Source organism: Agelaius phoeniceus, chromosome 7, assembly GCF_051311805.1.
Source record: "Agelaius phoeniceus isolate bAgePho1 chromosome 7, bAgePho1.hap1, whole genome shotgun sequence".
Classification (NCBI taxonomy): Eukaryota; Metazoa; Chordata; class Aves; order Passeriformes; family Icteridae; genus Agelaius; species Agelaius phoeniceus.
Window position 1 is genome coordinate 1680001 of NC_135271.1, and position 13325 is coordinate 1693325.

General features: G+C 60.1%; 1 non-coding gene and 1 pseudogene across 1 annotated transcript; both read right to left on the reverse strand.

Moving 5' to 3' along the window:
• The window catches only part of LOC143694584 (28S ribosomal RNA), a 5069-nt pseudogene extending 3043 nt beyond the window's left edge, over positions 1-2026 (reverse strand).
• A 920-nt stretch (positions 2027-2946) lies between these two features.
• LOC143694560 (5.8S ribosomal RNA) lies at positions 2947-3099 on the reverse strand. Its single transcript, XR_013183139.1, has one exon. It is a non-coding gene; the product is annotated as a 5.8S ribosomal RNA (ribosomal RNA).
• Positions 3100-13325: the final 10226 nt, after the last annotated feature.

Here is a 13325-nt window from a genome sequence, read left to right on the forward strand (position 1 = left end):
TAGGACCGACTGACCCATGTTCAACTGCTGTTCACATGGAACCCTACTCCACTTCGGGCTTCAAAGCTCTCGTTTCAATATTTGCTACTACCACCAAGATCTGCACCTGCAGCGGCTCCACCCGGGCCCACGCTCCAGGCTTCGAGGCGCACCACAGTGGCCCTCCTACTCGTCGTGGCCTAGCCCCCACGGGCATCGCACTGCCGGCGACGGCCGGGTATGGGCCTGACGCTCCAGCGCCATCCATTTTCAGGGCTAGTTAATTCCGCAGGTGAGTTGTTACACACTCCTTAGCGGATTCCGACTTCCATGGCCGCCGTCCTGCTGTCTAGATCAACCAACACCTTTTCTGGGCTCTGATGAGCGTCGGCATCGGGCGCCTTAACCCGGCGTTCGGTTCATCCCGCAGCACCAGTTCTGCTTACCAAAAGTGGCCACTGAGCACTCGCATTCCACGGCGCGGCTCCACGCCAGCAAGCCAGCCCCCTTACCCATTGAAAGTTTGAGAATAGGTTGAGATTGTTTCGGCCCCAAGACCTCTAATCATTCGCTTTACCGGGTAAAACTGCCCATTGCCGAGTGCCAGCTATCCTGAGGGAAACTTCGGAGGGAACCAGCTACTAGATGGTTCGATTAGTCTTTCGCCCCTAGACCCGGGTCGGACGACCGATTTGCATGTCAGGACCGCTACGGACCTCCACCAGAGTTTCCTCTGGCTTCGGCCTGCCCAGGCATAGTTCACCATCTTTCGGGTCCTAGCATGGACACTCACACTCCACCTCCCCGGCCCCATGAGGGGGCGGCGGGTGAGACGGGCCGGTGGTGCGCCCGGGGCTGCCAGGCGCGACATGCGCCCCGGGATCCCACCTCAGCTGGCGCGCGCCGGCCGTCACCTTCATTGCGCCACGGGCTTTTGACAACGGCCCCTGACTCGCGCACGTGCTAGACTCCTTGGTCCGTGTTTCAAGACGGGTTGGGTGGGTAGCCAACATCGCCGCGGACCCCGGGCACCTGAGCGTGACCTGTCAAGCCCGGCCCTGGCGGCGCCACGTGGTCGGGGCACACTGAGGACAGTCCACCCCGGTTGACAGCGGTGCTGGGGGCCGGAGGGCCCGGCCCCTGCACACCCGCGCAAAATGCCGCACTGCGGGGACGCCGCCCCCGCCCCCCTCCCCCGGGGGGGGGAGGGGGGGGTAAAGGCGACGCCCACTGCCACGGTGCCGCTGACGGGGGGGAGGAGGGCACGACGGCGGTCCTCTCCCTCGGCCTTGGGATTCAGCAAGACCTGCTGCCCGGGGGCTGTAACACCCGCCGCTGCTCGCGCGGTGCTGGGCCACCTGCCCGCCGAAGGCCTTCCCAGCCAACCCGGAGCTGGTCGCGGCGCACCGCTGCGGAGGAAATGCGCCCGGCCAGGGCTGGCTGCCGCCCGGGCGGCGGTCCCCACGCCAGCCCGCCTCCCCGGCTCACCCCTGCGCACGGGGTACGCCCGGGAGGCAGAGGGGAGGCGGAGGCCAGGATCCGCCGAGCCTGCGCCGGCCGACCGCAACTCGCCGAGTTGAATCCTCCAGGCGGACTGCGCGGGCCCCACCCGTTTTCCTCTTAACGGTTTCACGCCCTCTTGAACTCTCTCTGCAAAGTTCTTTTCAACTCTTCCTTATGGTACTTGTTGGCTATTGGTCTCGTGCCGGTATTTAGCCTTAGATGGAGTTTACCATCCGCTTTGGGCTGCATTCCCAATCAACCTGACTCTGAGAAGCCCCGGGCCCGGCGCGCCAGGGGGCTGCTACTGGCCTCACACCGTCCACGGGCTGCGGCCTCGATCACAACGACTTGGGTCCCCCGAGAGCGCCGCCGGGGAGGGGGGGTTCTGTATGCCACATATCCCGCGCCACACCGCAGGGCGGGGATTCGGCACTGGGCTCTTCCCTCTTCTCCCGCCGTTACTGAGGGAATCCTTGTTAGTTTCTTTTCCTCCGCTGACTGATATGCTTAAATTCAGCGGGTCGCCACGTCTGATCTGAGCTTGCAAGCCAAAAGCTCGGCCGCGCCGTGCACAAGGGCACGCGCGACGATGGCCGCCTTGTCTCCCCCGCCCGCTACGCCGCCCGTCCCCCCTCCTCTCCGTGCTCCTGGAGGGAGCCGGAGAGAGAGAGCGCGCAGGTGCGCACGAGCAAGCGACGAGGAGACGGAGACCCCATCCTGGAGACGAGAACCGAAAAGGGAGTGGGGCAGGGATGGCCCCGTGCAGGAGGACCAGCCGGGCGGTGGCGTGCGCGACGGCCTCGGCGGGGAGACAGAGAGGAACAACAGCGCCCCTGGGCGAGCCCCGAGACCGCAACAGAAGAGGAGGGGGCAGGCGAAGGGAGGACGGGGTCGGAACAACCATCCCCGGCGCTCTTGCCACGTGTGCGTGCTCGGAAGCATAGCACGGTACCACCGCGGTTCCCACCTGCAGACAGCCGCCCATGCGGGGGGACGCTGGGGGGGAAGGCTGTGCCTCGCCTCCCCTTCTCGCCCTCCTCTCTCTTTCTCTCTCAGCCCTCGGCAGCGCCTTTCGACGCCGTCTCTCGCTGTCCCCAGGCCGCCGCGCCACCGCATCCACGGCACAGTCCCGGCGAGGACGAGCTCCACCCCAGCAACTTGCTCCAGGAGCTCCCCGAGTCTGCATTTAGGGGGACAAAGGCCCTGTGCAGCAACAACGACGACGACTGCGACAACGACGAGGCCCACCGGGCCGCAGGGAAGGGATCGAGGCTGCCTAGGGAAACGCTTCCCTTGCAAAACCCCTGACCGCCTTCCCTCCGGGCACTGGCGGGACGCTGCTGCTGCTGCCGCCGCCACTGCCACCACCACCACCGCCGCCACCGCCTGCTGCGGGCGACGGGCCTGAGAGGCGACCCCAGCCGTGCCGCTGGCATGGCCCCTGGACGGTGATTGATTGTCAAGCGACGCTCAGACAGGCGTAGCCCCGGGAGGAACCCAGGGCTGCACGTGCCTTCGAATGGTCGATGGTCAATGTGTCCTGCAATTCACATTAATTCTCACAGCTAGCTGCATTCTTCATCGACGCACGAGCTGAGTGATCTACCGCTAAGAGTTGTCTGCCTTTCGGGCACCGCTCATGCCAAGCGGCCCCTTTTTTTGTTACTCTGGCACTGAGGACGTGGGGGCGCGCGCCTGGCTTTGACCGTACCAGCACACAGAAACGGAAGGGGGAATAAAAACCAACTGGAGCAACCCACGCTCTGAAGGCCGGCCAAGAGGCAGGGGAGCCCGCACTCCTGACCACCTCCCCCGCGAGGGGTGACACCGACCTCACAAATGCCATCCTTCAGAGGCGGACCAGGCACCCGCGCTCGGCCCGGCCTCCGCGCGGAGGGCCACGCGGTGCGCGCTGGAATGCGGGAGGGCACGGTGGCCCACCTGCTTCTCGCTTTCACAGGACGACATGCACAACACACACAGCACGCGGCCGAGGGCGCGTGGCCATCGGCCTCCGCACACACCGGCTCTCCCTTGGCCCCCGACGCCGCGGGCCTTGTGGAGTGCCGCTGCGCTGCTGCGCGGCCGGCTTTTCTCTTTCCCCACTGCACGGCCTTCCCCTGGCTCAAGACGGCAAGCAACGATGACCGGCCCCCGCCAGCGTGCCTCCTGCGGGACCGCTCCCCTACCGGGCGGGAAAGTGACTGGCGGATGCGCTCCCCCGCCAACCCCAGAGGTGGGTGCCACCGAGAGCAGAGCTGGCATCGCCAGCGCCCAAGACCTGCCGGACGGCAGACCCCGCTGCCGCTGGGGCCGCACTCCCAGACTGCCACCACCGCGTCGCACCTTCGAGCCCCTTGCCTCGGGCACGCGCCTGGCAGAAGGCGGTACGGCGCTGAGCTGGGGGGCAATGCCTGCTCTCCTTGTTTGCACGCGGACACCGGGCGCGGAGAAGCGCCCCCGTGGCCGCCCCGCATGCCTTTCTGCGGCCCACACGCTGCTGGGAAGGGCGATGGAGGATGTGACAAGTGGGGCCTGGGACGGGACCGCCGCTGGGCGACGGCGGGTGCCTTCCGGCTGACCGTCCCCGCAGGGAGGGATGCCCGTCGAGCGGCGCCGCGGCCACTCGGCACAGAGTCGCCTGCGCTTGCGGGCCTCCGCTGCTGGAGGGCCCACCGAGTGCTCGCCCTCCACAAGCAGGCGGGCGGTAGTGCCAGGGGACGGCCAGCGGACGACAGCGCCGCCGCTGCGCGTTTGAGGAGAAAAGGCCATCGAGGGGAGGAGAGGCACTGGATGCGCTGGACGCGGCGCCGCGCGCGCCAGAGACCATGGCGGCGGTCCGAGAAGAGAGAGAGCGGGCGGGCCCTGGCGGCCATGACCCCGTGGCCGAGGAAGGGAGGAGAGCGCGCGTTCTCTGCCAGCACCGCCCGTTACGACGAGGCAAGCGGGTCGGCCCCTGCGGCTGACCACGTGCCGCAGCCTCTCCATCGAGGCCGGGCTGGAGAGGCGGGGGAATGGTGCCCCTCCTTGGCGCAGCGTGGTTGACCCCTGCGGCACGCAGCGGGACAATGACGGCGACGGAGGAGCACGGCCAGTGGCGATGGGACAACCACCGCAGGGGATCAGTGGGAGTAGCTGCTCTCCACCCCTCAGTGGTACCCCGCTCGGCCACTGCCAGACACACCTGCCACCGCCGCCGCTGGCACCGCCGCTGCCACGGTGGGCCGCGCCGAGCCGCCCGAGTCTTAAAACTGCCGCCCTGCCCCACCGGCCCCTTTCAGCAAACCCACAGCGTTTGACAACGCCGAGGGAAAAAACCTGGGGGGACCACCGAGGCAGGGAGTGCTAGGTACCTGGCCCTGAGGTGAGGGAAATGACCTGCATGGCCCTGCCGGGGTGCCTCCCCCGCTGCTGCCCTCAGGGGAGCATCCACCGGCGGGGGCGCGCCCGACATCTGCCGCCACCACCGCCACGTGCTTCTCAGGGCCCGGGGTTTCCCTCAGTAGCCCGGCGCTGCGCGTCCGAGAGGACCGCCATGGCTTGGGCCACCCCGCTGGCGCGGGGGACGCGGGCCCGACCACCGAGCACACCTTGGGCGTGCGCACACACCACGAAGCACGGCACGGAACGCCGGGAGGCCTCGGCCCTTGGAGTTTCTCTGCCCCGCGTGAGAGGGGGGCCGCTCAGCCCAAGAGCGGGGAACTCTGCCGGCCGGCAAAGGTCCTGCTCCCCGGTGTGGGAAGGGCCGGAGGAGCGGCCTCCTCTGAGCCCCGAAGGCGCCCCCACCACCCGGCTCCCTCGCCCTTTCCACCTCGGCCGCCGATGGGTGGCACGGCCAGACGGCCGGCCGTCACTTGATGGGCAAAGCAGTGAGGGAAGGGACGGGTGCGCCTCCAGGAGGGGCCGTGCCAAGCACCCCTCCCTCCCGGCACCCGGGCGGCTTTCTCGCACACATGCCGAGGAGAGCCAAGCTCGGGAGAACTCAGGCCGCGCCAGGGCGCCCGCAGGCAGCACACTGGCGACCAGCGTTCGGTGGCGCCAGCCGCGGCAGCACAAGGGAGGCTCGGGAGCCCACGGCCGCGCCCCCACTCTCTGGCGGGGACAGACCGGTGGCAGACCAGCGCAAGGCCGGGGTGGGGGGGCGGGTATTGGGGATAGGGGGGCAAGCCGTCGCGACGGCGGTGAGCATGCTATGCTTCTAGGCCCAGCTGCGACGCACGGTGTTGCGTGGGGAGAGCCCCACCCGCGCGCACGGTGGCAGGTGTGCATGGCGTGTGCACATGACACGCTTCCCTGCACCAAGTGGCTTTTCCCCCCCCTCCCAATTCCGACCCCCCGCGCCCGGAGGTGCCGCATGCCTCCAGTCTCTCTCCCTCTGGGGCTGTGACGTGCGGTGAAGGGGAAGGGCGTGTGGCCCCCAGTGCCGACCAGGGCCGGCGGCTGGGGGCCGAACGTGCGAACGGAGCGGGCGTGCGAGCTTATGACCCGCGCTTACTGGGAATTCCTCGTTCACAAGGAAGAATTGCAATCCCCAATCCCCATCATGAATGGGGTTCAACGGGATACCCGCGCCTGCCGGCGGAGGGTAGGCACAAGCTGAGCCAGTCAGTGTAGCGCGCATGCGGCCCCAGACATCTAAGAGCATCACAGACCTGTTATTGCTCAATCTTGGGTGGCTGAACGCCACTTGTCCCTCTAAGAAGTTGGATGCCAACCGCTCAGGGGTCGCGTAACTAGTTAGCATGCCAGAGTCTCGTTCCTTATCGGAATTAACCAGACAAATCGCTCCACCAACTAAGAACAGCCATGCACCACCACCCACGGAATCGAAAAAGAGCTCTAATTCTGTCAATCCTGTCCGTGTCCGGGCCGGCTGAGGTTTCCCGTGTTGAGTCAAATAAGGCCGCAGGCTCCACTCCTGGTGGTGCCCTTCCGTCAATTCCTTTAAGTTTCAGCTTTGCAACCATACTCCCCCGGAACCCAAAGACTTGGGTTTCCCGGGAGCTGCCCGGTGGGTCATGGGAATAACGCCGCTGGATCGCCAGTCGGCATCGTTTATGGTTGGAACTACGACGGTATCTGATCGTCTTCAAACCTCCAACTTTCGTTCTTGATTAATGAAAACATTCTTGGCAAATGCTTTCGCTCTAGGCCGTCTTGCGCCAGTCCAAGAATTTCACCTCTAGCAGCACAATACCAATGCCCCCAGCCGTCCCTCTTAATCATGGCCCCGTTTCCGAAAACCAACAATATAGAACCGGAGTCCTATTCCATTATTCCTAGCTGCAGTATGCCGGCGGCCGGCCTGCTTTGAACACTCTAATTTTCTCAAAGTAAACGCTTCGGGCCCCGTGGGACACTCAGCTAAGAGCATCGAGGGGGCGCCAAGAGGCAGGGGCTGGGACAGGCGGTGGCTCGCCTCGTGGCGGACCGCCAGCTCAATGCCAAGATCCAACTATGAGCTTTTTAACTGCAGCAACTTTAAGATACGCTATTCGAGCTGGAATTACCGCGGCTGCTGGCACCAGACTCTCCCTCCAATGGATCCTTGCTCAAGGATTTAAAGTGCGCTCATTCCAATTACAGGGCCTCGAAAGAGTCCTGCATTGTTAATTTTCGTCACTACCTCCCCGGGTCGGGAGTGGGTAATTTGCGCGCCTGCTGCCTTCCTTGGATGTGGTAGCCGTTTCTCAGGCTCCCTCTCCGGAATCGAAGCCTGATTCCCCGTCACCCGCGGTCACCATGGTAGGCATAGACAGTACCATCGAAAGTTGATAGGGCAGACATTCAAATGGGTCGTCGCCACCGCGGGGGTGTGCGATCGGCTCGAGGTTATCTATAGTAACCACAGCTGCCGGGCGGGCCCGGGTTGGTTTTGGTCTGATAACTGAACGCATCCCCGGAGGTCGGCGCTCGTCGGCATGTATTAGCTCTAGAATAACCACAGTTATGCAAGGAGCGGGAGAGGAGGGACCAAAGGAACCATAACTGATTTAATGAGCCATTCACAGTTTCAGTGTACCGCCCATGTGTACATAGACATGCACGGCTTAAGCTTTGAGACAAGCATATGCTACTGGCAGGATCAACCAGGTAGCCGCCACCCATAGCGGCGCCGCGAAGTGTCGCGCGAGCGCCCAGACGGAGCGCCCGGACGTGCCCCACCCGCCGGCGAACCTGCCCCGCACCAAACCCCGACTGCCCCGGGCTTCTTTCGCTGCTCTGACCCACGGGAGCGGCATCAAGGACGAAGACACAGCAGCGGGCGGCGGCGTGGCGGTGACGGGCACCAGTGGCAGGGGTGGTGGCCGGCCGCATTGCGGCCTGGCGGCGCCTGGGGCAGGGAAAGGCGCCACACGCGAGAGCAGCCCCTCATCAACGGCTGACCCCAGCAGCCGGCCCTTCCCGCGACGCCACGGGCAAGGAGCTGGGACCGCTGCACAGCTTTTCGCCACTTGGATGGAGCGCAAGGCTTTGTCTCTCCCTCTCTCTCTCTCTCGCTTTTTTTCCCATGGCCCACGCCCCGGTTCAAGACTCGGCCTCGTGCTCGAAATGATACGCGCAGCGCACGGAAGTGGGCTTGGCCGGGGCCGACCCGCCCGCCGACCGGTCGCCAGTGAGGTTTGGCCGAGTGGGGCCCCGCTCACAGCGAGCGAACCCCATCCCGGCGTGGCCCCCCACCAGGCCGCGCAGAAAGCCCCAAACTGCTAGAGGAGACAGCGACCCAACGAGGCGGGTGTGGCGCGGACACCGAGGCCCCTTTTCAGCCGGGGCGGCTCGCTCTGCAGCAGGTGGCGGAACGGCAAAGGAGCGCGCGGACCAGGCTCTGTTCCACCCGCGTCCGCGCCCCATTGCGTTCAGGCACTTTCGCCCTCTCTCTTTTTGTCTCTCGCCTCTCTCCCTTCTCGTGGCTCAGCTCTAGCCGCACCGCCGCCTGGCGCTGCTCATGGCCGGCACCCACACGGGCGTTACCCGGACCGGGGCCGGCACCAGCACCTCGCATGGTTTTTTAAGGACACCTGAAGGCTCGCGGGGCCACGCGGACGTCACACAGCTCGGGACGGTAAAGACGCCCTTCCCTAGGCCAGTGGGAGGGGCGACACCTCGCCTGCGACAGGAAGCAAATTGGAAAGGAGACCGCCCTGCCCGAGAACCGGACCCCCCCCGCTGTGGCTTCCCCGTGACAGAGAAGCCTCGGAAGGAGAGCCGGCCCGCCGGGGGCCCTCTCCGACACCACCAGAAAAGCCACATCGATCAGGTGCGGCTCTGGGAAGGAGCCGCACGAACGGAGACCAGGGCCCCACGGCCACAGTCCTGGGACAACGGCAACAGCCGCCCAGCCCACCTGCGGATCGGATTGCTCACGGCAGCAGAGGAGCGCGGGGGGGGCCGCCACCTGCCCGCAGCCAACAACGGCTCCCCTTTTGGCTAGGCAACGGCGGGACTGGACTGGCCCCCGCTGGGCCGGGGGGGGACTCGGCCGCCCCCGCCCCTTCCGGCCCAGGGAACTCGGCTGAGCGTGTGAGAAGAAGTGCCACTGACCTGGCGCCATGGGCCACCGGCTTTCGCCCGGCCTCGCGACGGTCGGCTTTCCCTTCCGGAAAAAAAAAGCCGGGGGACGGCACGACAAAAAAGGCACATGGAGGCGTGGTCGCAACGACCTGTGCTAGCCACGGGGGCCGCAGGGCTGGGGGCCCGGGGGGGGCGGGCCGAGGTTCCCACCTCACTACCTCCCCATGAAGGACCCACCGGCATCCCGCTCGCGCCTTCGTTGCAATGCTTCTCGGTGCCGCAGCTGAGGGCCGTGAGAGAAAAATAAAAAGCCCGCGGAGGCCTGGCGGGCACCCCCCCAACTCCGCCCGCCTCAACAAAAAGCAACGGACCCGGCGCGGCAAACCTGGCCCCACCCGGCAGAAGTGGCTCAGTCGATCCGGCCACGTCCGAGGTAGGTGAGGCGCCGCCACCTCGCCCAGAACCAGTCCGGGGGGCTCTCCATGGGGTGCCAGGCCCGTAAAAAAAGAAAAAAAACTAGGCCAAAAAATTCTGCCCGCCACAACGCGGGTCCCCGGCTTAAGGCCGAGGAAGGGCGACGGCTTCAATAACGCGGGCTGGGGACCACCGCCGACGCCGAGGCGGACCCACGGGCCCAAAACAACAGCAAATGATTCTGGAGCAGAAGCATTGCTTGAGAAAACTCTCCCCTGCTTTGTCTGGGCAATCCTTAACCAGTGTGGTACATGGCTCTTGCTGCCAATTTCTTGCTCAACAGTGTGATAGATGAATCTGATTCGTGCTAACACTTGTAACTATATTTTAAATATTTTAGAAAATAGTTGTTAAAAAGTAATCGAGGAAAAGGATATGAAATTAGTGACACAAAACAGATGTTTTCAGATGTTCATGAGAAAACAGGATGCAGGACGTAGTTTGAGATAAGTAACATCCCAAAAGGCAATAGGCCTCAGGATAATGAAAGAATCGGCCTTGAAATGGACAAAATTGGGATGATTCCAGGTATCGATGAAATAATAAGGCTTCTTTTTGGAATATAATGCTGGCTTCTATAACACAAGACTTGGGGTGCATGTGCAGCTTGTGGGGTTGTTCAAAGGACAGTGATGATGAGGAGAAGCCTGCGTGGGAAGCGACCACCAAAACCAAAAGACCCCTTAGAAACAAGCAGAGCATGCACTGTGCAGTACAGTGACATAGATTTCAAGAATCAAAAATAGGAGGAGATTGACAGAAAATTATTGATGAATATGTATTAACATCCAGTCTAGAAGTTGTGTTTGGATTCTTTATCTTTTGAATGGGAGGCAGGCTGAGAAAATCCTCCTGTATCCTGACTGGTTTTGCTTATGCTTTATCCAAACCACTGCCAAATTATTTTGTATCTGCTTGATTCTATTTGATTGCATGATTTCATATAAAATTGCTGCTCAATTCAAATTGCTGCTAAATTCTAATGTTGGTTTCTTAAATTAGACATATAGGGACCTCATTCATAACAACAGCCCACCTCAGTCACCTCCCCGTTGGGACTGTGCTTTCTACTGAGCCAGTCCTGCCAGAAAAGCAGCTTTAAACACACCTCCAAGAAGGCACTGATCCAGATAAAGCACATCCATTCCCCTCTGCCCAGGGTCAGTCCCCTGTACATCTGGCAGCCTGCAAAACCTAACACCCCCTCAGGCTCCAACACATTGTTCCAGCCCAAAGCATAAAGGCAATTTGTTTTGTTAAAGCTGAAGTCATTCCTGCAGGTCCTCGGCCTTCCAAGGCCAATGCTGCCACTCCAGAGGGAATCCTGTGACCCCGAGCATTTGATGGTGACCACACCAAAGCAAGAGGTGGCTCCTTCAGCAGGAGAATGGCACATGGCAGTGCTGTGCCTTTGTGTCCCCAGCCTTCCCCCCATTGTTTCAGCAATGGCAGCTACACTTAGGCAGCTTCAGCAGAGCTTATTTGTGTTGGCTGAGTGCAGATCAGGACTCCCAGCCCACCTCTAACAGCAGCTTGCAATGACAACAGCACCTGCACACTGAGCTATTTTGCTGGAGGCAAGCCTGTCACAAGCACACACCCTCTTCCAACTTCCCATCAAACAGAAAGGAGAAGAGCAGGAAAAGGCTACCTTTGGACCAGTCTTCCCCAGGTCTACACATGGGCCAGTTCTGGGTAGAAAACTCCCACCAGTGCTGGCCTTCTTCTTCATGCTGAGAAACTTCTCCCACAGGAACTTAGAGGGAAGCAGCTGAAAGGCAAAAATCAACCAGCTAGAGCCTCAGAGTTGGGCTTGTTCAGAAAGGCTTTTCTTGAACAAGTGGCACTGGTGAACAATTTGTGATCACATTGTCCAGGACAGTCCTGGAAGCCCTGGAAGTTGCTTGCTGCCAATAAATTAGGAATACAGAGTGCAATACACATACTCCAACCACATGCCTCTGTCCCATCAGCTTCTCCGTGATTGCATGTGACATGGTTGGGGATTTCTGCTCATTTGGCATTTCTTTCCTCTTTAGGTTCATTGGATTGAGGCAGTGACCTTTTCAGAGAGTTGGGAGGAGCTCTCAGAACTGCCCTGACTCCATCCCTGTACAGCACTGAGAACTCACAGCAAGGAGATATCACTGCTGGCTGAGTCCAAGAGAGGCAAGAAAGGAACGCTGCACCAAGAGTGAGGAGCACAGGAATGTGTCCAAGTTGTAGTTCTCTCTGTTAATTAGCATTTGTTTTCTCTCTCTGGGCTCACAGACCCCTGCAGAGAAGAAAACAGAGGGATCTCCTGGACAGGGCCTCAGCACTGGGGCATCTTCAGTCAAGTGAGCTCCAGACACCAAGGGACATTTGTGGCCCTGGCTCCAGAGAGCAGGTAAGAACTGTACAGCCCTCAAGATTCCTACCAATCCAGAGCTTTCAAGAGAAGCCAACTCCTTTGGGAGAGATACCATCAACACATGGTAAACCAAAATCAGGGGACAATTCCCAGCACAGGAAGATTTCCACCATCCTGCAGAACAAAGGTGTGATGGTGTTCACAGGGGTCTTACGATGAGGGAAGAGACAAGGATCTGACTCCATGGTTCAGCAGGCTTGATTTATTATTTTGTGATATATAATATAATAAAACTACACTAAAAGAATAGAAGAAAGGATTTCATCAGAAGGCTAGCTAAGAATAGAAGAGGAAGGAATGATAACAAAGGCTTCTGGCCTGGACTCTCTGTCTGAGCCAGCTGGGCTGTGATTGGCCTTTAATTACAAACATCCAACATGGGCCAATCAAAGATCCACCTGTCAGATTCCACAGCAGCAGATAATCATTGTTTACATTTTGTTCCTGAGGCTTCTCAGCTTCTCAGGAGGAAAAATCCTAGGGAAAGGATTTTTCATAAAAGATATCTGGGACACAAAGGTGCTGAGACATTTTCTTCTGGACGTGCTGCAGCAGATAACTTGCTTTGCTGTACACTGTGTCTGCAGGGCTGGATCTGTGCCCACACAGGAGCTGGGAGAGAACAGCTGCTTTGGAAGCTCTTCCAGCTGGGACCAGCCCTGTCTCACAGGGCTTTGGGCAGAGTTTGAGCTTCCCCCCAACATGCTCAGGTGCCCAAGGCAGCTTGGTCTTGACACCAGCAGGGGGCTATTTACAAATCACAAATGGGACAAGACTGCTGTGGAACTGCCTTGAGCTGTTTTATTTTCCAGCATCACTCTCATTACATGGTTATGACAATGGGAAGATGCCAGCAGCTCACATCCCAGGCAGCAGACCAAGAACTTGATGTTAGAACTTCCTTTATAAGTTTCTTGACCAATTACACAAAGCAAAAGCACATTGACAGTAGTTCTATCCAACAACTATAAGCACACGTACCTTTGGTTAAAACAATGGTTGATTATTTTGAATACAATACCTGCTTGTAAGCCTTAAAGCACAATGCACAGAGCTCCATTATTAAGCCTTAACCCTCCTAATATCTTGCTAGATAAACTTTTCTGTAGCTTAGAGAGTTATTCTAGACAAGCCTTAATACACAGACCGTTGTTCTATTTGTCCTTGCTTTTCTACTTTTTAAATAATTTTTCTGCTGACCAAACTCATGGCGGTTGCCTAGCTCTAATCACAGTTCTACTGTCTCTGACGCTTGTCTTTTGCAGCTTTCCCAAAACCCTCTGGTTTTGTGGATTCCCACAGTTCCCCCTCTCTGTTCACCTCAAAAGAAACCTTCATAATTGTGTCGTTTATTACTTGCGTTTCGTAGCCTTACTAGAATATTTTTTCTTATTCCCTACTTAAAGCATTTTCTTGCTTGCACTAAAGCAGGGGCAGGGAGAGC